The sequence below is a fragment of the Plectrocnemia conspersa genome, unplaced genomic scaffold (genome assembly GCF_051122295.1).
Source record: "Plectrocnemia conspersa isolate PC_06_02 unplaced genomic scaffold, ASM5112229v1 ptg000008l, whole genome shotgun sequence".
Classification (NCBI taxonomy): domain Eukaryota; kingdom Metazoa; phylum Arthropoda; class Insecta; order Trichoptera; family Polycentropodidae; genus Plectrocnemia; species Plectrocnemia conspersa.
The window spans coordinates 18,723,871-18,751,683 of record NW_028277172.1 but is presented as its reverse complement, the minus strand read 5'-3'; the positions used below and the strand labels follow the sequence as shown (position 1 = coordinate 18,751,683).

At 29.5% G+C, this 27,813-nt stretch overlaps 1 protein-coding gene across 3 annotated transcripts in view; it reads left to right on the top strand.

Annotated features, from left to right (window-relative positions):
- LOC148233275 (uncharacterized) overlaps nt 1–27,813 on the top strand; it is an 83,779-nt gene that overhangs the window by 28,055 nt on the left and 27,911 nt on the right. Inside the window, exon 1 of one of the 3 annotated variants that reach the window (XM_088189160.1) lies at nt 4,015–4,057. The exons of 1 other annotated variant lie outside the window; for it this stretch is intronic. The gene's annotated coding sequence lies outside the window, so the exon portion shown is untranslated. Of the gene's footprint in view, nt 1–4,014; nt 4,058–20,640; nt 20,760–27,813 lie in introns of those variants that run through there. One more of the 3 variants, XM_088189159.1, reaches the window with a different exon arrangement.

Here is a 27,813-nt window from a genome sequence, read left to right as displayed (position 1 = left end):
TTAATCGCTTTTCCGATACCGTGGCAATTTTTGTATCGTTTCGCTGCGGAAAAACCGGTTTTTCAAAACAACAACTAATTTTACGATTAGGGCAATTTAGATAAGTGGTGCGTATGAGCTTAGTTCGATATCCAATTCATGCAATTTAAATAAATACAATATTAATATAACACCCTGAATAAATTATTTTTATTGTGTTTTTAGTATTTTTATTTAAATCAACATCTAGATAAAATGAGCTCATATTTCGCCCGAAGCTTGAAACTCTAAATTAATTATAGCGTATATTTGAGCCGGTCTTTTTTCGTCGTCGCTTTCGATTTCTAGTGAAAAAGCTCACCACCGAAACCTTATCCTACAATAACAGTATAGTAAATTAGATTCTTTCACCCTTCCATGAATAATTCACTACCCTCAGTTAACCGTTATCGTTTGCATCACGTGTTGAATTTGAATATTTGCCGCTGTTCTTTAAATTTCACCCACGAAAAGCTTTAAATCATCTGTGGGTTTCGTGATGAAAATTAATAAATTATATTATAAAACAATGTTTGTGATTAATGGAGTTTTCGGTACACCGCGATTACTTACGCTGCGGTATATTCATAATATTGTAAGCCTTATATACAAAATAATTACATTATAATTTGTAAAATTCGGTTTTTTGTTTGTCTGCCTTACTAAAAATATAAATTTAATATAAAAAATATACAGTGAATTTCTAGACTAATGCATTTTTATGGTAATATATACGTAGATATGACAAAATAATATTGAAATGTTATTCGAATAATTATATAAATATCCTTAACTAATAGCTTTCATAAACAAGCAATGCTTGTGTCAATCAATGTAAAAGTCCATAAAATAAATTTCTCTATTTATAAGATAATGCCAGTTGCAGCACGCACGTTTTACTTAATTGACAATATAATAGGCGAAGGAGAAGCTACTAGTTATCCAGTTTAAGTCTTAAATTAACTGAATCGAAATAAACACATCCAATGCCAATTAACAATAATGTGATTGAATTGACTTGCATTAAAAATGCTTTTCTCGTGGTCAATTTTGTATCATAATGTCACGAGGAGAACATTAAAAATAACACACAACAGTGCTAAATTACCTAAAATGATTTTTTTTGAATTGGTACCCATTGGTGTGACTTTTGTTGCCACTTAAACGCCAAAAACTGATAATAGTTTATTGTACAACATATGTATATAAATTATGCTGCGGAATATTATTGGCAAGGTTTGAGGCTATTTATTATGGTTGTCGATGATTCGGTTGATGCCACTGTCTTGTGTGAGAGTAGGTATCGTGGTCGTCGTTGATTTCCAGACGTGATCAAATGTCACATCCTTTGCAGAATCATTTACATACAGCCCAAATGAGAGCCACTAAATCACATTAGGTTCAACTACACCTCTAAAAATCATTCCCACTGGATTTTTCATATTTTTTCGGGATATTTAAAGCAGCTAAGTTTAATTAAAATTGAATTTATGTAACATTTAATCTGTTCTAATAATAAATTTCGATTAACATTTTTCTTACGCTAACCAGTCAAATATCTGGACTCTTTTATATTATGATCTAAAGACCATAGACCTGAAAGAAAATATAGTTATTGCTTAATATGAATTGCACTAAAATACCCGCTCAATCAACAATTTTTCTACACTTATAAATATATAAAAAAAGTCTAATCAAACAAAAAATGTTAATTATACGTATAATCTATTTATATTATAATTTCTATTTAAATATCTGATCACTATATTTAGATTAAAACCATTTAACATTAAAAAATAAGGAGAGATTATTCGGAATTAGATTTTTCTTAGAAAATAATCAGCGAAATTTACATTTACATTGTAAAAATGTAAATGTACGTGCATCGATCGCTTTCACCAGGGGTGGTCGGTTAGTGGGCTACCATTCTAAAAATAATCCTTGTTCAACACAAAAGAGTTGCGTTCGCTAAACCCGCACTTTATTCTCACCTGAGTACACCCAGCTGAGAATTGTTTTAAAGATTCGCTGTTCTGTGCCTTACCTCCGCCTGTCGTTCGTGAAATATCGCAGTTGAATAAGCGACGGAATGAATGAACTCCAGACAATGGTTACGCCATAGTGGGCAAAGTTAATGGGCCACGAAGTTGAAACGCCGGCCGTTGAAAGTTGCAGTGGCGACATTTGAAAAACTGGTTGGAACCGTCAGATGACCTCTTTAAAGGACCTGGCCATAGCAGTGCCAATTTGGCTTTGTGCTTTAACCAAGGCAACGATTTATTGATGTGAGGTGACACCGTTATCCATCAAATAAAAATAAACCTTTATGGGTGGTGACCTGGAAAAACTTATGTGGTAATATTTTTTTAATAAATATACATACAAAAAGTATTCTAGGAAATTTTGTATATAACAATCTTGCTTCAGCATTATAAACATCCTTATTATGACATTTTGATTACCGTATCGCAAATGTTTACTAGTATTATACATATGTTTTTGCGGTACAAGCAATAAACTTTATTTTTTTTCCTGCTTACCCTAAGTTTTTTCAGGAAAGAGTACTAAATATATCGCTTAAATAGCGTCTACTCAATGAAGCGCTTTTTAAAGTTGCCTAAGATTGGTTTTGACAATCCGTCAATGCTCGGCGACTTTCAGCTGCGTGCTTTTGAGTGACCTAAAGAGTCGCGATCGCGTCCCTTGTTCTTACCTGTCTCGGCGCTTCATAACGAGCTCGCCAAACACGAGGATTTTTTAGTAATAGCTATGAAAACCTGGAAAATAATATGTGTGGTGGTACAAGAAGTGCACCGTAATTGTTATTATATATTTTAAATAGTTAATGATATAATTTTTGATCGAATAAAAGTCAAAATGACATATGTAAGTCAAGATGGTCAGATTAGTAATATATGTATAAATTAAAATGAAATAAAATACAATTATCATAGTCCCTTGTGAATCGCGGATGGGTTTATATGTAACAAATCGAATTATATCTAATATTTTTTTATGTCTCACAAGTATTTTTGAAGGCATAATGGCTTTTGATTTAATTAATATATTTGTGCATTAAGTTATTTTATATCTGTTTATACAAAAGATCAAAGTTTTAATCTAAAAATACGTATAGAGAATTTTATTTTTTGATTGACTTATATAACCTTAATAACATATTTTTATTTATTTAGTTTTTAGACATAGCGTATTTAAAAAAAATAACTCAAAAAACTGTCGAGTTTGACTGCCCTGACACTCACAAAATCAAGGACATTCTTCGCACGCGTGTCACGCGCTCTTGTTTACAAACAAAATATAATGTCATTTCATTTACAAAATACAGTTAAAAGAACCTAGTATCAAATTTTGTATGAGTCCCCCCTATAACGTAGTATTCCTATAACGAAGTCCCAATAACACTAATTTATAATATATTTTTTTCAATCTACTATTTTAGAAGCATATAAATAATGCATTTAAATTTAGCCCATTGACTTATTATTATTCATGTGTTTATGAAATATAGTTATATTTCTCTTTCTATATGATGAAAATTCAGGGAATATGAACATGACCGTATTTTAATAATTTAATACTAATATTATAAAATGTACGAAACACGATGCCTAAAATTGATTTTTATTTAGTTATCTGATTCTTATGTGTTATATATTACTGATTTTTCCTAATGCCTAAATTTCACACAAGTTTTTTTAAATGGAAGCATTGTATTTTACTCTAAATTAGTTTCTTGTTTCAACGCAGCGTTCCTTTGATCTCGCTACGAGGAAGTAATCTAGTTAATGTATATAGAGACTTCCACAAACGATTTCAGTGTGACATTCTAACGGAAATATTAACTTTCCATACATGTAAACAATATCAACATGTAAGCAGAATAATTTAACTCTCTGTATGATCGGATATTATTATGAATATATTTATATTTATTTAATATTGTATAACTAATATATAATATTTTTTTCAGGTATTTAATGCTAATCCAGAACAATGCGCACGCGTACGATTGACCACAGTAAATATGCACATCATTTTTTATTATTTTTAATTTAATACTTATTATTGGGGTCGTAAAAACTACATCAAAGCTCAAAAGCATTGTAAGCCTCGACAAACACAAAAAAATTACATGCGTGACACATGGAAACCCTTTGCGTATTTTAACGTTACCTGTCAACCCCCCTACTCATTGTCTCTTTTTTCACTTTTTATGAATGTTTACGATGTTAATTTATCATACGAACGCGAGGCTCGTGCTAATATAAATGTTTAATCGCGCATGACACATTTTTTGAATAATTAAAGAACCTTTTTGGCAATAATGACACAAAATTGTATAAAAACACATGTGCCTCTAGAATTTAGACGTTGCACGTATTTCTATGCATTACGTTACTAATTCTAGACTTCAAAGTCGTATTATTTAATATGGTTTCTTTACTCTGTTACTAGTTTTTCTACCCTTTAATTAAATATTTTTATCAATAGAACTAGCTGTCGGTACTTCACTGTCATGAGGTACCGAAGCTAGTGAGTGTGCGAATACCGGACCCTCAACTTTTTGAGTATAATAATATATTGTATTTACATATATTTATATTACATATATTTTTTTATTGAATGAAGTGAAAATAAAAAACAATCTTGATTATGAAAAACATCGAGAATCCACAATAACTAATTACAACCTTCCTTAAATATTGTTTTGTTTATCTCTTGATGGTTATTGGTTATAAAAAGTTATGTAATTGCGAATATATATTTTATATATTACATACTTGTGTATATTAAAATTTTGAAAATATATTAAACAGGAAGGAAAGATTTAATTACTCTAAAATTACAAACAGATTTATATAGGTGTCCGTTGAGTATAAGAGACAACAATCGAGGCTCTTGAATATAATATAGATGATTTTACAATAAAGTAATCTATCCAACGAACCCGTACAAAAAAATCTATAGGAATATATAAGAATACAGAATATATTATTATATTCTCAATAATTTCATTATACGAATATTATTCATACTACTTGTAAAGTATTTGTTCGTAAATATTGTGAATTAATAAAAAAACAGCTCGTTTTTTGACATAAAATAATACATGATAGCCTATAAATAAGTTTTGATTCAAAAAAATTTAATTTGTCCTACATATTGCAAAAATGTATGAGTTCAGTATCAGTATATTTTAATTATTACATCAGCTCTATTTTTATTGCGAAAATAATGACTTAGTATTGCTTCCTGTTTCTTTTTGAATACTTAAAAATTAGAATTTACAATAATACTCCCGGATCCCAGAGCTTAAAAAAATAATAGGTAGTTATGGTAGCAACTTGTCGTGATGAATAATTTAAGTGCCGTACACTTAACGGTTTACGTTTAGACAGTGCATTTTTAAGAACTAATTTTTTTTGACTGTACAACGTTGCATAATAAATATTTTGTAATAATAAACCATATTAATCTTGACTTTATAGAGCATTATGTATATACCAAACATTAAATGTATCTTCTGAAATTAATTTAAATATAATATAACAGGATTCAGGCTTCATGATTAGAGAAATGATTAAGTACAATAATAAATATATACATATATTCTATAATATTTTCCTATTTTAAATCTAGAAAGGTTCTTCAAATATATATAGAAATAATGCGTTTAAAAATAGATAAAATATTTCAACATATTTTTTTTTCATCTTTTACACCTCACCTCAAAATAGTATAAAATCTACCGCCGTACATGTACGGCGTTACTCCTCAAAGAGTAATGTTAACTATTTTTTTATTTTTTTAAATGATAAGTTTTATTGTTTATTTTCTATAACATATAGTTTTGAGTATATGAACCTGTATTCATTATCAAATGTATACAGTATTTTACGATGTTTCACAAATTTACGAATATATTTGTAAATTTATAAAAAATAGATAATAACTTGTGTGAAATAAGTGTGTTAAAACTGATATATATCGACTTTATAAATAATTTTAAGTAATTAATTTCAAAATTATATTACAGTTTTAATACCAATTATGTACAAAATACTATTCACATCAAAACAATTTAAATGAATATAATGTCCTTTTATGAGGCAGCAAAATTAATAAAATAATGTACATGAATTATATCGGAATGTAAAGACATATTTAGAACACTTACTTAGTTATATTTTAACATACAAAGCATTTTCTGAACCTTGGAACGAATAAATCTGAAGATGTAGATGAAAGAGGCCTAATTGCGATTAAGTATCACATATTCTCTTTCAAATCTCACCAAAGCACAAATTACGCATGATTACTTTTTTCAATACAATATATTATATATATATGTAAAATTCTACTTTATTTTTATTATATAATTTTACTCTTCGAAGGCGCACAAATCGATTCTTCGGAAAAATCATTTCGCAAAACGGCTCTTTTGTTATTGTTTTTTTTTTTTTTTTGCAATTCACTTTCGTTGCGCGAACCTTCGGTCGTTTGTTTCGAATTTTCCACATTCGCGTCCGTCGCTTTTGTGCTCCAAATCAAATTAATAAGGCTCTGCACACAAAAGGACCGCCTCGAAAGTCTCATCGTCGGCCTTAATGTGCTCAAATAACGAGCCCACGCGCTCCGACTCTTGCTGGACGTGTGTATGTGGCTTTTGTCAGAGAAGATGTGCCAAACTATCCGAATATCCTCTGCTCTTTGACTATAATATATCTCCACTCACCATATTTGTGTCCCATAGAAAATCTAGACTCGTTGCGAATTACATATTAAAGGAATATGCTACGATAGTCACAAAGCAAGCTCCTTTCTTTGTCCGCAGAATCAAATAGCCTTCAATACAATTAAAACGAAGAAATGAATTACATTGATCCATCTTTATGCCTTATCTGTGTAGACTGAAAGTTTCAGATTGATATCAATTGTGAAATGTGTCTCCGAGTCTACGAGCGGAACCGTGACAGTCGATTTACTAAAAAAAATAACCAATCGTTCAAGCGATATATTTTTTTTCTAAATTTGTGTAATTATTATCCTATTGTTTTATTGATCGTCATGTTTATGTAAGAATGAAAGTGAAGATATTAGATAATGATTTATTTATTTATTTAATAGTGACGTGTCCAAGACATAACAATGCTTAATTTAGTAGCAAACTGTCTGTTATCATTTGGAATAATATTATTATCAGCAAATAAATTAAAATTATGCTCAGAGTCTTCTCAAAATCGTACAACATTTCACAGCTTTTAATAAAAAAAACAGTGCTGCTCATATTCATGTCATAATTTTCAACCATTGCAGTTCAACTGAAAGTATACAAATCCATTTTTTGAAATATTAATTAAATAATAAAATAGCAAATTTAGGAGTACTAAATAAATAGTCTAAAACATTAAGAAAACAATCTCACATGTTTCAAATGACAGTTACTATCATCGTGATCTGTATCTACGTATTTGTGTCAAGTCGTCTAGCGTGAGATTTATATAATATTTGCTATCAAAAAAATTCCATCACTTAATACTCTATATATGTATGTACATTTTAATTTTTAGTCAGTGACACGTTTTTGCCCTTTCGGTAGTAAAAAGCATAATATGAAAGCCAATCTGCAAAGGTGGTATTTGTAGGGGGTCAAATCGATCAAGGGCAGAGCCCTGACGGCTTATATATAATGATTTGGTTTCTCTCTGTGCATGTCATTTAGGAGACTACTGCGCAACTGTGTTTCAGATAACTGATATCGCTTGTCATTTTTCGATCGAAAAATTCTGAAAACCGATACTTAAAAGATTTTAATGAGTCCTTAATGAGTCGCCACTTATCTCGCCGTGCCTCGAGTTTTCAGCACATATGCCCACATATTAATAGCAGATAGATCAAATTGCGGTTTTTTAAAAGTAGTACACAGATACAAATTTAATAAATGTCAAATGATTAAAATTTTAAATTTCACAAAATTTTAGCAGTTAGATCTTTGCCTTATCCAGAAACTTTTTATTAAACATTCCAATTTAAAATCAAATTTCGAAGCATTGCTTTGTTTTAATCAAAGGGAATGTGCTTTTGATAAAACCCAACGGCGGGGTTAATTATTAATTGGATTCGAACGTGACCGGCGTCGAACGCGAATACGGCGAACAGATAAGCACGGTTCAGCGCACTTAAACGGTTAATCACATTTTTCAAAGGGAGCGCTTCAATTCAGAATATAAATCATACTTTAAACCCGATTCGTGCGTTCTAATGATAAAAAGCTTCGACGCTTCGTTCGATTAGTGAAAATAAGCAGTAGGCCTCGTCGCAAGTGCCAACATTGATATTGTCAATGTGGCAATAAATCAATTGCAATTATGATAAATTAGGATAGCATAACTAATATATTTTATAAAATTTATTTGGTTTGAACCTTTGAAGATAATCGCAAACATTTGTAATGTTTACAGTAGAGATGCAACTATTGTTAGACAGACTTTAGATTGTTCTAAAAAAAATATTGCTTAATAACCAAAGTTGTTAAGTTATAAAAAATCTAATGGCTCGTTAATCCAAGACAACTGATTTATATCGATATGGTTTTAATGTTTGACTGCCTATTTGATTGATTCTGTTTCAATATGTTTCTTTGAATGCAAGACAAAAATAAATACAAAAGCATGCTTTGTGTTTGTTGAAATATAAAGAGTATCGTATGTCTTGAGCTTCTAAATTAAACTAAATTAATACAGTTGAACATTACTGCCAATAATTAACACGGCTTTCAAAATATATAATATAGAGTTAGTAAACATAAAAATTGTGATATCTACCCACAATATTTGACGACTTTGATATTCTTCAAAAATTGCTGCCTTTGACTTTAATTAATTCAGACCATTACAAATTTGCTTAATTCATAAATCATTAAATTCCTAAATTGTATTATATAAAGTGGCTTATTTTTCAGTGAGATATAAAACGCTATAATTTTTTAACTACAACTTCATTTAAATAAATATACCCAATTTATAGAAATTGTCTTTTGGTTAAAATTAACAAAATAATAACCCCTTGTATATAAAAATCGTAATGTATAGATTATAAACTTGTTAAATGATTTTTTTTATATTATCACTTTAATTATTGAATTTTATATTAAAAGTAAATAAGGCTAAATGTTTTAAAATGTGATTATCTTTAGGTAAAAGGTAGATAAGGCATAATTTCTAATCCTAATTTGTTTAATTTTTTACATTATCATGGAGCAATATTTCTATATTTATAAGTTTGTGGTGTTTTATGGCAAATTTTCTATACGTGCTTTTATTTTTTTCTACAGTATGCTTTTGCTGTAATAGTTTAGCCTAGTTTAAGAAACGATCGATGAATAATTTCCACGGAATACCACCATACTTTTTCCATGTAAAATTTTTGGAGCTTATTGCTATCTAACCATTGTCCTGAGCTCTTCTAATTATTGCGGGAGATCCATTTCTCATCGCAGGTAATAATTATCTTCGAGAACTTTACCTATTGTTTATTAACAGAAAATTATTTTGAGAGACATATGCATTTAAATAAATACTTTCTTCCATAAAACGAATTTTTGTGCATTTATTTAAGATAAGTCGTTGCAGAGAGATTCTTAATGTTTTTACTGTTCTGACCAATGCTCGCTGGCATCAGTTTATGTATTACTTTCCAACAGTAATGCACAAACAATTTGTTTTATGGAACAATTATTTTAAATATTGCTCATTTAAATTGTCCTCAAAACAAACTTTGAAACGCTGTTTTCCCTTAAGGTCAGTTCATGCGGTAACTATTTGTCCTATGTCGTAAAACGGTTGCACGAGAAACCTTTAAATCTACTGCAGTTTTTGAAATAGCTACAATTTTTTTTTGTAAACAGAAGCTTGAGTTATTCTATTAGACTCATTTTTATCGTTAATCACATGTAATATTTTTTTGAACCAATATCTTACAGTTCTTTGACAAACAGTGCTCTCACCAAATCCTAAATTGATATTTCTAATGGCCTGCTCCGCATTGTATTTTAGTTTTCACTCGTTCAAAATATGTAAATCTTTGGTCGATATCATAATGCACAGATAGTGCTTCTTCTTGAAAATTTCTTATAAAAATGCCTAATCGATAAATTTCATTTTTCGACAAATTTTCTGATTTTTAGAGAATTTTTATTGAATTTTTTTTCTAAAAAATAAATTTGTATGAATATTTTTAAATGTTTCACAACTACTGGATTGTTTTACGCCGCTGTACCATATGTGTAAAAATATGTGTGCTGTTTTGGAAGCTTTTAAAAGAGGTCGGAAGTATTTGAATGGCAAATTTTGTTCTTAAAAAGTGCCAAATCGATCACTTTTCGGCAAATTTTCTGATTTCTAGAATAAAGGATAAAGCTTTTTTTGCAAAAATAATATTTGTACGAATATTTTTTATTGTTACACTACTACTATGTTTGAAAATATGTATGCTTTCTTGAGAGCTTTTAAAAGAGGTCGGAAATATCCGAATGGCAAAAATGTATTCACGATTTTCTCAATACTCTAATTGACTTTAGCTTTGCTTAAATATTCAAAGAACTAAATTTATTTTAATTATGAGATTAAAAGACACGCTCTGCACTGGACTCGGCAGATTGTAAAAATGTATGGGGGCTTTTCACGGAGTTACGCCATAAAAATTTTCCATCGGTCTATTTAAATCTCGTTTTATTAAATAACTACTTTTTTACTTTATCTTTTTCGATATATAAAAAACGTAAAATAGCAACAGCTGTTATCTACAATTTACTTTACGATTCGTGTATTTATATGAGAGCCCGAAATTTCTTCGTAACTCAACGATGTACAATAGATCAATCCGTTCTGATACTTCGATTATTTATACAAAAATATACCAAATTATTATAATTACATATATTTTTTATATAATAAAATCGAGAATATCTAATTTTTCGATAAATGCAAAACATCGAAAAACATTGATCCTTTTGCTAAAAATTATAAAAAAATAAAAACACAACACCTTTTTTTTACAATTGCATGTTTTGCTATCATGCAATGTATATTCCAAAATAACTATAAAATAACATTGTTATCAGTATAACTTCTATATTTTTTTAAGGTTTAATCAAACATTTGTGTGCGGATATATAGCAGTTTAATTTATTTTATTATAAAACCCGCTACGTTCCAATGACTAACTTTTGATACCATATGCGTGCCATATGGCGAATCGGTTCGAGAATTCGTTTAACATAACGCCAACTAAGCCTTTTTAGATTTGGGGTAAATACGATAACGATGATATTTAACGTCATATCAATAAAAAGACAATGCGTTTTATGTTAATTGCGACAAAAAAATCATATATGATATCACTCAATATGTCATTATGAGCAATTGACAAGAGACGCGAGATACGTAAAATTGTCATTGTCATAAAATCGCGATGCGATTATCATAACGCGATAGGAACTGTTTCGAATCAGATTGCACATAATAGAACATTTCTAGTATTACAGTCAGGAAATAACCCTAAGTGCCTTTCTCCTCGGAACGATTCTTAAGAGTACACGCGAAGAAAGTTGACCGAAGATTGATATCGGTCACGGTTTGATTGACAGTCGGTCATGAAACAATGGACAATTCTGCATCATGTGATTATCTCAGAAATACGATGAGAGTTTTCGGAGTCTGAAATAATGAGCAAATCGAGAGATATGGTTTATTATAATAGAGTTCATTTCCAATCTAAATCGACCGCATTTATGAAAATTATTATAAAAATTAAATTTCTTCTAATAGGCGTATCTTCACTAAGCTTTTCCGATCGCGTTTGTCCCGGTAATGCACATCATTGAAGAAAACCATTCAACCATACCACGTTCCGATCGGTTAAACAAACAATCGGGAATATTTCACCGCATCCTATGTTATGATTGTATAATAAAACATAAAACATGCCATATAACGTCAATACGTATATAAAACGTTAATAATATATCATAATAAAATAAATAGTGAAATCGATACAAAACACATCAGAGAATAATTATAACATACAGTTTCTTTAGAATTAATACTGCCAAGTAGAAATTCTCATCTACATTATATATTAATGTGACTCTATAATATTTTTATATTATATATATATATTTAATATCCAGAACTTAATTATTTATTCAATACATCTATTAAATATCAGTTAATTGCATACATGAACTTATGATGTATATATATACATATATAATATTATCTTTGTTGTCTACCTTAATAACAAAGGCACCGTATCTATGCTTCTCTGAAAGCTTAAGTTTCAATTAAGGATTATTAACAACATTATAATTCTATTAACGTAACACATTTTGTTTTATTATGTATAGCTAAATCCCTTCAGGTGTCTGTAATAATTGATCTAGATATATTCGAGGAATGTTCGAAAGGTAACGATACAAAGCTTATAAAATTGTGAGTGCTCGCTAGAACCTGCGTGACGTTGCCGAGTTTACGTGATCGCAGTAATGTTGTGCTTATAGTGTATGTTTAAAATGGTCCTGTCAATTACAAAACTGCTAAATTTCATGATTTGTGTCCTGCGTTTTATGCAGGAAGAAAAACTAAAAGCCATATTTTGTCAATTATGAACGTTGAACCTTGTAAACAATATCTAGAAATGTTTTTTAATTTAATTTCTTGCACTAGTTATAGAGATGTGTTAAATGCCAAATACATACATTCATTTTATAGCACCTTATTTTATATTACATGAACCCTTTAGGTGTCAGTTATAATTAATCAAAATATATACAATAAATATTCAGAAGCGATACAAAGCTAATAAAATTGCGATTTATCGCTAAAATCTGCTCAACCTTGCAGAGATTATGAGGTCGCAGTAACTATGTGCTTATGGTGTATGTTTATAATGGCCTTGATATTTTTCTTTAATTCATATAATAAATACTGCTGCTAATTTAATGACGTTTTGAGGCAATTTCAAGCAAAAAAAATGGCGTTTATTATGAATAACTGAAAAAAAATGTTTTATTGCTGTATATAAATATTTTTTATTTATATATTGTAAATATTCTGTTGCAAAATGATGCGTTACAACAGGACTAACACAATCAACAACTACTAAGTTAGTAGTGTGACAGCATACTGTAATCAGTCTGCAAATTAGTGATATATGCATTATTGATTATAAACTATTATTGCATCTTACAAGTAATCAATGCTTCTATGCACGACTTATTTAATTTTAATTATTCATAACGATATTCATCTGTGAAATAAATTAAATCTAGAAAAACCTAATCTGTGATTATCGATATAAATTATAATTAAATATCAATCAATATTTCTGATCTTCCGGACGCGATATAAATTTAAAAACACTATGGTTGATTTGAGTCCAGGTCTTTCAAGTTTTAATAGCCAACTTATACCACTGATCTATCATGCAATAAGTCTTACTGAACTTAAAAAACTCTTTTTAGAATCATATGTATTAATCCAAAAATAAAAATTATATTTTCGATTTTAATAAATCAGTTTTGAAATTAATGATACATACATGTAAATACATCTAGCCAAATTTGCTACTACTTATATGTGTCAATAAATGTTGAGAGTGACATCATCGCTCGACTTAAGCGATAATAACTCGTTGTTAATTGAATACCAAAAAATCAAGACAATAAAGTGATAAAATAATAAATTAAAAATATTTTATTTGTGTGGATCATTATGTTGCTAAAAATATGTATATAGTTATTGATAAATTGAACTAACAGTGTCTATATTTTTTTTTTTTTAAAAACTGAAAGTTTCGTAATGAAAAAATATATTTATGTTGATTAAAATAAAGCAAAAATATTAGCAAACTATACTTTTATAAATTCCGAATATAAACAATTGTAATATCTAATTAACTAATTAATACATTTTAAATAAAATCAATCATTACTTTATTTTAATAAACATAAATCTATTTTTTCATTACAATTTTAACATTGAAATTATTTACTCAAGAAACTTATTTCTTAATTTATTATTTTATCACCTTTTTGTCTTGCATATTTGCTATTTAATTAATGAATTCTCTATTATCGATAAAGTGGAGCGATGATGTCACTCTCAACATTCGTTATCATATGTATTTAGTATCAAATTTGGCTAGATGTATATGTATCATTCATTTAAAAACTGATTGTGTCAGGGCTAGCGCGCTTATGAGTATAACAATAGTTACTCAAAGTATTCTACGTACTTGATTCAGTGCTTTAAAATATAAAAACTGCGACACAAGCTTAATATAATATTCTAAAACTCCAGCAAAATGCAATTAGGAACTATGACCAACATCTTGATTAAATGCCAAAATTTATACGTCGTATAATTAATTATGCAACGGACGCTTCAATTTTGCCTTAAGTGTGTCACCTTAGTAGTGTTCAAACATCAATATAATTTATCGACCTTGCTAGTATATTATATATATAATAATATAATAAAAAATATTTTTTTAAGCCTGCATTAAGAAAATATTGACATGTCTTTACTTTTTTGCCTATGACCTTACACTGCCTTCTATTTTTCTCAAACATAAATGAGTAAACAGTGAGTAAACGAAAAATTGTTATGACTTGTTTGTAATTTCAGTTAGCGCGAAACGTGGTTTAACGAAGAGCAAACATAAAAACGTGACGATGTAACTATTCCCTTTTTAGTGTAGTACGTAGTTGGAAAATCGTTTTTATTTCTCTCTAGTTAAATTAGTATCGCTGTATTACACAATTTTTAACATTTAAAATTGCTAGTACATATTAGCTTATTCTATAAAGCGTGATTTTTAAATTTAATTTGCATATATTTTTAAGAGAGACAAAGACATTTATTACGCTTTTTATTTTATATAGTATGTTTATTTCTCACGCTTTTCTTAGAAATTAAACAACAAAGCAGCATAGCTATGTTATAAAATCAATAGTCCACTCAATTGAAAAGGTATTTGATATCCTCGCAAATAGAAAGTAATTTGTATTAGCTATTTTTTGCGCCCTCTCTTCACATTGTAATGCTTAATCATTTTAATATGTCAATTATTGTAATTGGGCGTAATTTTTTAAGGCAATGTATATGTATTTGTTAATTAAAACACGAACCGTTAACAGTTATATAACACTGTTCAATGTCATGACATTAGTGACGTGGGTTAAAGCGTAGTACGACATTTAACGCCTATGCAGCTATTCTTGAAAGCTTGTTAAATAAATTATCGATTTTAATAACATGGTAAAAACAATAATTTTATTTACAGAAAATTTTCTTAAGTACCTTTACTGACTATGTGAGTCCTTAGGTTTCCAATATCAAAGCGTTTTAATGAGCATTCGTATTACAGGATTGCCTTAAAATGCCTTTAGAACACTTATTTCTTTATTTTTAAACAAAGATGGCATGAACACAACATAATTTTTTTGGCACCCAACGCACGCAGAATATCTTATTTTTTTATTTTTATTTTTTAAAAAACATTTACTATTATTTACTGGGCGCGATATTTATATGTTTGTCATAAACACACTTATCTATTAGTTAAACGAAAATATGTATAAATAGGTTGTCTATATGATACTTTTATATTTATAGCAACTGTTTTCGTCCATATCTAATATACCTTTATACCCTAATATACCCTAATATAAAAGTAAATCCTACCTACTTTCAATAGTTTTGTTTTATCAATACTATGACTGGTACGTGAGTACTCTCCACTATTATATTCGTAATATGTATTAGTGTTTTTTATATACATGCATATTTATTTATGCGCTAATAAAAAATTCTATTGCGCAAAATAATATTATTGCTATTAAAATACACTTGTACTATAAACTATATCATAAATTAAAATCTAGATAGTTATGCACAATTTTTATCTTATCGCATTACTTTATTACCGTTACTTATACAAAAATCTCAAATTAAAAATTGAGAAAGTCCCTTTTTGCGCAACAGTTTCAACGATTTGATTGATGCTTATCAATCTTGAGCTATGGAAAAAAATTGCCACAGTATTTGCTCTCGAACAATAGTCGAAGTTGTATCATTGTGTATCATAGATGAAAGGCTTACTCAATTTCCTTCCAAAAATTAATGCGAAATGCTACATTTTATTATTGTAAACGACAACTATATCGAAGTCATTCATATGAAACGTATAATAAAATAGTATACGCAGATGGGTATTGGATATAAAATATGTATATTACTGGATATTACCCAATCGATATTTTTTATATCTCCATTTGTCCCGGTATGCTTTTATATTATATATTAAACATGCTTCAATACATTAAACATATATAAATAACCTTTAGTTGCACAACATCCGATTTTATGAAACTTTCATTCAAATTTGCGTCGGTGTGATGTTATCTTTGACAATTACGTTTTCTGTGTTTTGTGTTCTTGAAAGATATTTATTTTGTTAACTCAGGAAAGTTTTTAATCTTTGTACTATTATATTATACCACTGAAATTACTTTAATGTCTATCAAAATATATTATAGAATCACTTTCACCGTTGTATATTTTCTTTTATTGTATTTTTTATACAATCAAGTTAACACCATAATAAATTTCTGGATTGAACCTTGTCTATTATATATTTATATATATTTTAAAATTTAATTTATTAGATTTAATTTACGTGGAAATACAAGTTTGATAATATAATTATAAATTCATTGGTTAACGGTTACCTTTGCTCGATATCAAATATTTAATTAAGGGTCCCAAAATCACAATGAATATTATAAATTAATTATTTCATTAAATACAATAGACATATATTTATACACACTTTGATTCTTGCTGTGTATATTTTATTATATATAAGTGTATGAACATGGCGGATGCTATTTTGTTATTGTTTTAAATGTGACGTTCAATTCTCATACATATGCATATGGTGTGGTATTGTAATTTCCTGACTGACGTTTCAGCACCGGAGTCACATGAAATTAGACCTAAAGTAAAGCGGCATATAACCTATTTATTCGAGCGAATGTCAGTTTCTAAGCAGTAAGGCTGTTGCAACGAGTGAATACCAAAAATCGTAAAAAATATTTTTTATTAAAAATTTCGATGCCGTGTAGCGTGAATTTTTTTGATAGTTCACTCATATATTTTTTATACTTAAAAATAGTAAATTACATTTTTTCTGATAATAAAGAAAAACTTGTATATTGTTATAATGACAGGTATCACAAAGTCTAATATTATTCGATTATGCGGTTATATTTATCAAAACATACAGTGGACCCCCCAATAACACGGTAAATTTAGGACGCGAGGACTAGAAAATACTGATACATTTTTTTCAATACGTACGTACGAATCAGGCGCGTATTATGTGATATTACATTAAAGTTGGAAGCATAAAGATTTGTATTGCAATTTATTTATTATTTGAAAAATAATATTTTAAATATTTATTTATTGTACTGCAATTTATTTATTATTTTCAAAATAATATTAAATGTATCACGATGCATTAAATTTTCGTACAAAAATTATTTGCAACGCTAAAAACACGTAAAAACAGTACCCTGCTCAGAATCTTCAAATAATTTAAAATCTTTTTGTAGTTGAAATGATTCCTCTGGAAACGTCTTTTATTTCTGTAATAGTCATATTCAATGATTTTCTTTTATGCATTTCCATAAATAAGGTCTGGTCGCTTGTTTCTATTACAATTTAATTTTCTTTTGAAAGATTCTTTCCATAATATAATTTAAATATGGAAGTTATGGAAGCTTCGGAAATATAATATTATATATACTTGAGTTGAGCTAACTTATGTTTTAAGAACAACCGCAGATTGTAAATATTGTAACAAGGAAATTAAACTTTGATTTCGTCGTTCTAATATTTATTTTTCATTTCCTAACCTACTGAATTTTCATTTTTTTTTAACTGTTAAAATAGAAAATTAATTACTTTTAGAACGTTTACCACATTATCTAAAATTGATTTTAATATATATTTTTTTATTACGATGTTTTCTAATCCACTTCTTAATTTTTATAAATCTTTTAATCATAGATATCAATAAATTCTACCTTGTTTTACAATCTAATAATAAAATTAGTTCTTTATTTATTGTTCTAAAACATATTTCTGTAAAATAGAATTCCTTACATCAGAATATTTAAAGTAACATTTTTCAACATACTGTATACAAAAATTATTATCAATTTTATTAATATTTATCTCGTCCTAATCATCAGATTCATCACATTCGACAGATTATTTTAATATGTACTTTAACCAGCTGACTACTTATCAGATATTGGCCGAGTCTTTCACAAAAAATATGACGATAAGTCTTATCACTCTCGCTTTGCTTAAAAATGTATTAATCGATATTGTACGTTATTAAAAATTTAAAAAAAAAAAATATTTAATTTAAAAATAATCTTAAAAAATAATTAACCAAGTCAAAAAAGTTTTTTTTAAATAAATAAAAAAAACAGTTAATCAGTTTTGGTTTAAACTAGTTTAAAAATCCTATGTCTGAGTTGCCGCAATGGCAGCAAACCTTTTAGAACGACGTTTTATATTGCACCACTTATTTAATACACCATACGTCTTCAATACAATTAATTATACGTTTCTTATTAAGCGCGTTAGTGTATAAAAACCGTTAAGAACTAAACCTTTTACTTAGAATTTCTTCTGAACTTTTTATTAATACAGATTATTTCACCTAGCTAAGAATATCAAACGAATATCAATCATTGCATTTTTTCCGCCAATATTTTTAATAAGACTTACACCCTAATTTTGATTGCATTCAAGTCACATTTTAAATAAATATAAACATATGTATTCTTGAAAACTTAAAAACCCGCATAATCTTGAGCCTCGCGCTCCACTCTCGCAATTTTCTATAAACTTTATTTGGCGCCGGGACACCCATATATGCGTCACTCGTCGTTCATAAATTTAACTGCTTTTAATTTATTCACAGCTTTCCACGATAACTGATATTTTAAAATATAGCTCATCTTGATGTATATATTTATTATTTGATTTATTTTTAGTGCTTTTTTTATAATTTTTTTTATGAAAATTACTTTTTTTTTAAATATATTTATAAAATAAATACGCCTTGCCACTGCCGTTGAGAGTTGTCATCATACACGAGCAAAAACAGTCGACCACCTTTAATGAGTGTCATTTTTTCGTTTCCACGAGTACCGCCAGCCGACCATAACGAGTGTCATCACGCTCAAGAACGCCATAGCAAATATCACGTGAGAAGTCATTTCGTGTCATTTCGCGTGACGTCCCACACTAAACTGCACGCCACCGAGGGCATTTGCGGTCCTCGGCTTCCTCTACTACATTTCTGCAAGTGCGGAATTATAATGGATAGGCGGGTGGATGTGACAGTTTGCGGCCGGGTGGCAATTAACGTGCAATCCCCATTAGGGGAGGCAGGGCGTTTTTGATTGTAATCGATTTTCGAGTAGCGAAAAAATGGCAGTCAGCACTTTGGATGCAAAGAGCATCTTGACATTTCCTTTGTATTTCAATCAACTTATGATTTTTCATGATCAAGTATTATTATATATATATTTATGTAATACGAACCAATTTGTTGTTTATTTTTCTTACTGATTGCAATATCATTGTTCAATCATAAAAAATACATTTATGTGCTTTTATTTTCATACCATACAAAAAATATGTTGTATTTTGAATATTATACATTCAAGTCCAGATTATAAACTGTGTAATAAAATGAACGAATAATTACTGCCTATAATGACAGGACCTTCAATTTAATCACAATTGAGTAAGAACCATACCAAGTCGTGGAATTTAAAAAATATATCTGAAAAGAGCACTGAAAACACCAAGACTGGACACTTGAAGGTTGTGTAAAAATCATGTTTCTGTGTGAGTGTCGCATGAATAGAACAACTGGCTCTCTCTCATTTAGTCCGATAGAACTTAAGCCTCCTGAGACTGCTTTTGCAAAATCTATAAAGCAGATGTAAACAGGTTTAAGACCTTCGTGACATTTCTGAAGTGGAGATGTCACGAAGCTTTTATGTACCTATATTGTAAATTGTTCACTACTAATATCTTCCTAAAAACATGTGTTAATTCTATCTTGTATATTTTGTAACGATGACTCATTAAGCGGATAAACCTGAATTAATATTTTTTTGTAAAGGAATAAATGTTTCAATATATTCAATATATTTATTTAAGAAAATATTTTTAAATACAAAGATTTTAAATACAAAGAAAAAAATCTTTGATTTAAAGTTCAAATCAAAGATTTTTTTTACTTTAAAAATGAAATGCAAATTTGTGCAGATAGCTTTAAATGCATATGTAGTAACCAATTGTAACATAAGTTTTTATCAATTGTAACATAAGTTTTTATAATTAAATTTGCTTATCAAAAATTGGTACAATGTCGTCGCATATGATTGTGATAATTTATTCGTGTCCAATTCTTACTTAGTCAAGTTCGTACGTTACACCTGAGTAGTTCTCGATGACCTCACCTGTCAAACTCGCGTTCGACAAATTGAATTACGGCTGTGACGTGAAATGCAAGCATTCTTACACCTGATATTGGCTTTTGCAACCAGTCGCTGTTTACCAGTTGGTTTCCTAATGGGTGTTATATAATATAACGTAGACTTTAATTTCCCATCCGATTTTTTATGAACTATTTATATCGAACAGACACGCCTTTTCCTGCCTACTCTTTCACTCTGATAGATTGTTTAATCAACTCGTTTAATTGATATTATAATGTAGGGGATAATTGATTGTTTGTTTGATTTAAGAGAAAATTGATTAGTGTTGACTTTAATAGTTGTAAAAATTTAGTAAATATATTTATTTATTATAAAACTACATTTTACTTGCATCATTAATGTTTATTTTCTTGTATACCAAAGCAAACATAATAAAATACTCATTAATTTGCTTAACGAGATAAACGTGCTTTAACCTGAATTTTGCTGTTAACAATCTGTTTTTTATACTTACAGAGTATTATAATATCCTCTTCACCGAAATAATTATCCGCTATGTAAGCTGATTAAAATATTTTCTTTATTTTAACATAGAAATATAAAAGTAATGTTATTTACTGTAAATACATTTACAAGTTGGCATAGAAAGCAAACGAAATCTTGATACATAAAATTACATTTATTATTGTTCAATCAGAAAATACACGTTTTTGTGTTTTCATTTGCATACCATACACAAAACGTTTTAATGGCTCATATTGTATTTTGAATATTATATGTACATTCAAGTCCAGATTATAAACTGTAAGGAACGAATGATTACTGCCAATCGTAATTATGTGTTAACTAATGACCTTCAATTTAATCACAATTGATTAAGAAGCATACGTAAGCCGTAGATTTTATTAGTAAAACTCTAATCGCGACATTTAACCTGTCATGTCAATAATATACATACTTAAATTCATATTAATAGTCTAAGGATTGTCGAGTTCTACAATTGAACCACATTTTTATTTACAATTGGAGAGTTTAAGTCATGCTTTTAAATCATAAAAAATACGTTTCAATTGTCTATGAAAAAATGGGTCTCAACCGTGAGAAATATTTTAACAGCTTAACTTGCAAAGTACGCGCTATTAATCAGAAAGGATTCGGGTTTGGTCTCGAAACGTCCGTTTTTAATATGCTCTACCTTCCAGCGGCAATTTATTAAAAAAACTCGCTATTCCACTGAAAAAGGGCAGAAAAAAGATCTACTATTTAGGGGATTTGTCTTAAAAAATCACCACCCCTGACAATCACCACCCTTACAAAAATATATGTGATTATTAAATATAAATATTTTATTTTTGGTTCATAATTAAAACATCAAAATAATATAACAAATCATTTAATTAAAAAATGTAATATTTAAATAACAGTTAAGTGACCTTTTAATATATTTACAATTTATAAAAAAACTTCCAACAAAATTACTAGCTTCTAATTAAGTTAAAAATACTACCTTAAAATTGCCCTATGACCTTGAAACACTAATAAATATATGGTTTAAATTAAACTTTAAATCGATATTTCATTTCTTCATGTAGCATTAGGGCCTTACAATATATATCTAGCTAATTTTATACTAATTTAATTTTTAATAATAATCAGCAATTAAACAATACGTGATAACTATAATTATTAAAAAATTTAAAACCATGATTAAATTCCAAAATATAATTTTCAATATTTATTTACCTTCTGCGTACAAATTTTACAATTTTTTAAACTCTATAGGCCTTGGCCTACCCTGTCATAGAAAAGGGTTTTTGAGAAATATTATTACCTTTAATGAAAGTGATGAGTAACTGAGATAAACGCGTAATTGAATAACAGTAAAAAATAACTTAAAATAAATTATAACAATACATTCTATTATTTTACAAATTGCTTAAACTTAACTTATAAAAACTGTGTTTTATGTATTTATTGAAATACGGTTATACGTTCTAAGTGCTTATTATTTTTAGCTTTCAAATAAAAAATCAGTACTTCCATATATTTTACAATGTCTCTTGATATATCAGTTCAATGAAAACGAAATGTAAATATTAAGTAATCTTTACTTAACAGTGTAACATTAATTGAATTTCGAAATACGTCAAATATACAAATTACATCAAACACTAATCACAATTCCTTAGTCTCTTAACAATTTACTTAAACACAATAGACCGAGATCGTTTCTCATGTGAGATAATGCAATCGTGTCATTTGCCTACATGTTAAAATAATTCACATTTCCCGAGTACCCATAGCCATAGTTACCTACAATCGCAGGAATTGTTCATGTCGTGTCATTATCTTATCTTGTCCGCTATTGCCACACACGTAGACAAAAAGCACTTCTATTGTTTATCGCGTAGTAATGTGCGTTACATGCTCGTTACTCACCTGCGATCACCTCTCTGCGTAACAACATCATTGTTGGACCTTTTCTGGCACGAGATCATTACTAAATCGTGATTAAATCGATTTCAGTATATGTATGGGTGCTTATTATTTATTATTTATTCCAGATTAAAAATTTTCTTCCTTTCCTCATCCAAAAAATATCAGGAACCCCAAAAAATATTTTCCAGATTTACTAGGATTAGACATATTGAATGAACATCGTCAAAGATAATGATACGGTGTTTCGCAAACTGAAATAGAACGTGTAACTCGGTTCAATTTCAGTATGCGCGTGGGCGTCCTATAGTTAGCACGCATGTCGAGCGCTGCATCGTGGTCACATTGCAAAGTTATAATACCACATGCTTATCGGGAACTTCAACAGACTCTTACTGACATCTTTGAATGTTTAAGGGCACCAAAAGGGATTAATTATATTTTTGATAGCATATTCTTCTAACAGATATTTTTTTCATATAAAATTAAATAATTAAAAAATAATTAGTGGTACTTGATTTTGTTAAAAAAATCGTTTTGAATATCCTTATGTATTTTCCTAGATCGGTTTATATAAATGTCACTCCATAACGAATTCTCATTTAGAATCGATGGCTACAAATTCTAGGATAGTCACAGATGTGGTGTTCGTATTCTGAAGTATCATTTTTATGCCTTATGGCATTTTGCAAAAGCCGTCAAAGATTTTGCGTAAATTGAATATTTACGACCGAAAACTTTTCATTGATATTGTATTGGTGAGTGCCCACACAAACTTTTATAATTATCAGTAGCGTAATTTTAATAATATGACAATTTAAAAATTGCGATTATTTGGCACTTTTTTCGATCGCGTTCAAATATGCCGGCTGTACGTGACAGAAGCCGCCGTCCGGACGGCATATGAAATTTGCGACAGCGTGGTCGCTTACTCGAAGTCGTAGATCTCGGCCAACTTCAGTTGTAACTTCGGTTCGGACAACTTCTAGAGAGTGTGAGAGTGTAATGCAGGCATTAAAGGGCCCTAGAGAGTTGCGATCGCGTCCATTATTCTTTCCCGTCGTAGCCAGGACGCCTGCGTTCGAAAACGCTCCCTTACACGAGCCAGCTTCTCAACGAGCTAGTCAACACAATTACGTTTTTCGGCAGTAACTACAGGGTGGGTCATATAGATGAGCGGCTTGGAATTAATTATATAAAAAAAAAATCATTTTTTTTTTAATTCATATTAAAGTAAACATTCAGGAAAATCATATCTTAAAAACAACATAATCCATGTGTGTACCATCACGTTGCAAAAATTGTTTAAATCTAGACCTCAAATTTGTGAAAACTCACTGGCACAATGGGTGTTTTTAATATTATATTAATGTTTAATATTCACAGATATTATCGACGTCATACACCGTAATTGATGTTTAAAATTGTCATCTATCAATATATTACGACTCTTAAATTAATTTTTTAAATCGATTCATACATAAAACATATTTTCGTAATTATTTAAATATAAAAATCTCTCCTGAAGTTCTCGTAATAAATTAATAATTAATTGCGCAAGGAGAAAGGTTCTTTGTCATGTCATGGAAAATGGACTGTATTTTTTTTTATTTCAACTGACTTTCGTAAAGTTTGAGTTTTGTTATGTGATCAATTTATTTTCACCTTTAATCTGCTTCTTAAGTTTGTTTAATTGCATTGTTAATTCTGTAAGAAAACATAAATACAAAAACTATTGTTCATTATATAATTCTGGAACATTCTAATCATTTTCATTCATAAAAATTTGAATTTCTTCCCTTCAGAATTCCAAAAAAATTTCATAGCATTTAAATCGAAGTACTCAGTTTCCAGTTATTAAAGATAATCTGGAAACTGGCAATGCTTCAAAGCATTGTTTTTTTATTGTGCTAACTACTTTACAACAATAACATCACATGAATCATATTAAATAATTGGGCACAAACATTTCAAGGTGAATAAAATACCGTCAAATGAAAAGCTTTGAAGATTTCTAGTTTTCTGTTATGGCATCTCTATGCTCAAGAATTAATTTAACATCTATCCAACAATAATGCACAAACAGCTTGTTTTATGGAACACTTTTTTTATACATTGCTCATTTAAATTGCTCTTTTTTAAAGCATTGGTAGCATAAATTGATTTTAAATTAATTTGGAATACATTGCATAATGATTGTGAATGTGTCATTGATAGATTTCTAAAGTATGAAGCTCTTTAATAAATAACAGATCCTCTTGCTATAAAGATATTTATAGCATTTTTATCTCTAAGGAATTAATGCTTTTTCTTTTTTTCTTGTTACTTTATTCTACTAATGTGTAGTGTACCTTGAATGCTTCCAACGTTTTATAATACATAATAAACATCTATAAAAAATGGCTTCTACAATTTGTGCTCAACCAGCGACACTATATGGCTTAATTGTCGATTTGGTATTTTTTATACAAAAAAAAACTCTAAAAAGATCATCTTGTCATCTTGCATTTGCTATTCGTGACCGTGAATCGTCAGACGGTATATTACATCAAATTCATTTGACCCGGAGGATTAAAGAAGGCTTACGCGCGTCTCTAAAGTTCATATACTCGGAGCTCGAATTTCACCTTTCACGAACTGTGTGTATGTGCGGCTTCAGAATAAATTACTTTTAAAAGTGAGCCTCCAGGGAAATCCGCTATATGAGAGTTTAGGAAGTGGATTTTGATAATTAAAAACTTCGACGATGATGTTGTTCGAGTAATGCGCAATGCGAGGATATGTTCTATTTTCATGTATATCAATCACTGATACAGTTATCATCGCAGGAAACGCAATTGACGAATGTGTTATTTATCTATGGTAATATTATTTTAAGCTTTGAATTAACAAGTTTCAGAACGATAAGACTGTATACTTCAAGCATAACTTAACTAATCAATATGAATATTCTTAGTACATTGGCATACAAGTATGTATAAATAGTGATTAAAGTTATTCTAAGAACGTAGTTAATATTTGTAGATATAACATATTTTTTCAGCGACTCGTGCTTTGTTTCATTTATGCCGTTCATAATATATCTCGTTTTAGCGTTAATGGCGTCATTTTATATTGCTCTATTGTCTTTAAAATTTCAAAATCAAACAAGCCGCTAAATACCGTTTTTTTTTCACCACATGCATCAAAAGTTTATGTAATTTGTTTATGGAATCTTGTGAATTTTTTATGGTCCCACTAAACTACCATATAATAAGCAATGTTTCCCGTCAACAACCTATTGCCTGCACTACACTCTCTGGAAGTTGACCAAGCTTAGCCAAGGACGGAGAATATAGTGGGTTACTTCGGTCGAGTTCCGTTCTGCCCGCTCTAAAACTCTCGGAAGGTGTCCGAAATTACTGAGAACGGGAGGTAAAGTGGGGGTTATTTAGTCAACTTGGCCAGCTTCGAGCGCTTCCGAACGTTGTCGGCATTATTTCCGAGTCAAAGGGACCGACGTCGGAGCTACTTTTTCGAGCGCGAGCGGTGAGATACTTGCCCTTTTGCTCTCTCGCCTGTTAAGTGACGAGAGTGAGAGAGATAATGATATAGTGTTTCGGAAACTGAGATAGAACGAGTAACTCGGTTCAATTTCAGTATGCGCGTTGGCGTCCTATGGTTAACACACATGTCGAGCGCTGCATCGTGGTCACGTGGTCAAGTTATAATACCACATGCTTATCGGGGGCTTCAACAGACTCTTACTGACATCTTTGTATATTTTAGGGCACCAAAAGGGATTAATTATATTTTTTATATTATATTATTGTAACAGATATCGTTATTATATGTTTTTTTCATATAAAGTTAAATAATTAGTGATACTTGATTTTGTTAAAAAAAATCGTTTCGAATATCCTTATGTATTTTCCTAGATCGGTTTATTTAAATGTCACTTCATAATGAACTTTCATTTAGAATCGATGGCGACAAATTCTAGGATAGTCACACATGTTGTATTCATATTCTGAAGTATCATTTTTATGCCTTATGGCATTTTGCAAAAGCCGACAAAGATTTTGCGTAAATTGAATATTTACGACCGAAAAGTTTTCATTGATATTGTATTGGTGAGTGCCCATACTAACTTTTATAATTATCAGTAGCGTAATTTTGATAATATGACAATTTAAAAATTGCGATTATTTGGCACATTTTTCGATCGCGCTCAAATATGCCGGCTGTACGTGACAGCAGCCGCCGTCCGAACGGCATATGAAATTTGTGGCAGTCTAGCCGCTAATCGGAAGTCGGCGACCTCGGCCGACGTCAGTTGAACTTCGGTTCGGACAACTTCCAGAATTGATTTTACTGAATTTAGCCGGTGGAACGATTCAGACAGATGATAGAAATATATAAATTTTTATTCTTTCATAAATATGTATACGTCTGAAATATGCCTCTGAACCAAAGGGTCACCGCTGACCTTAAGGTGTCAGAATACAAAAAGAATGCCTAAAATGATAAACGACTTCTGTTCCCTATTCGGACATGATAAAAAATGCACGGCCCGCGTCGAGTTCTAACCAGTATGGCTATACATAATATATCACACATAGTACAATAATAAATTTGAGACCCTTCTCGCGAATTCTTGGTTACATTTGACCCTAGCCGTGAAGGGTCGTTCCGAGATAAAGCCGTACCTTCGCAACTCGAGCGTTAATTGTTTTGTCACACTAATTAGAATCTGCTCC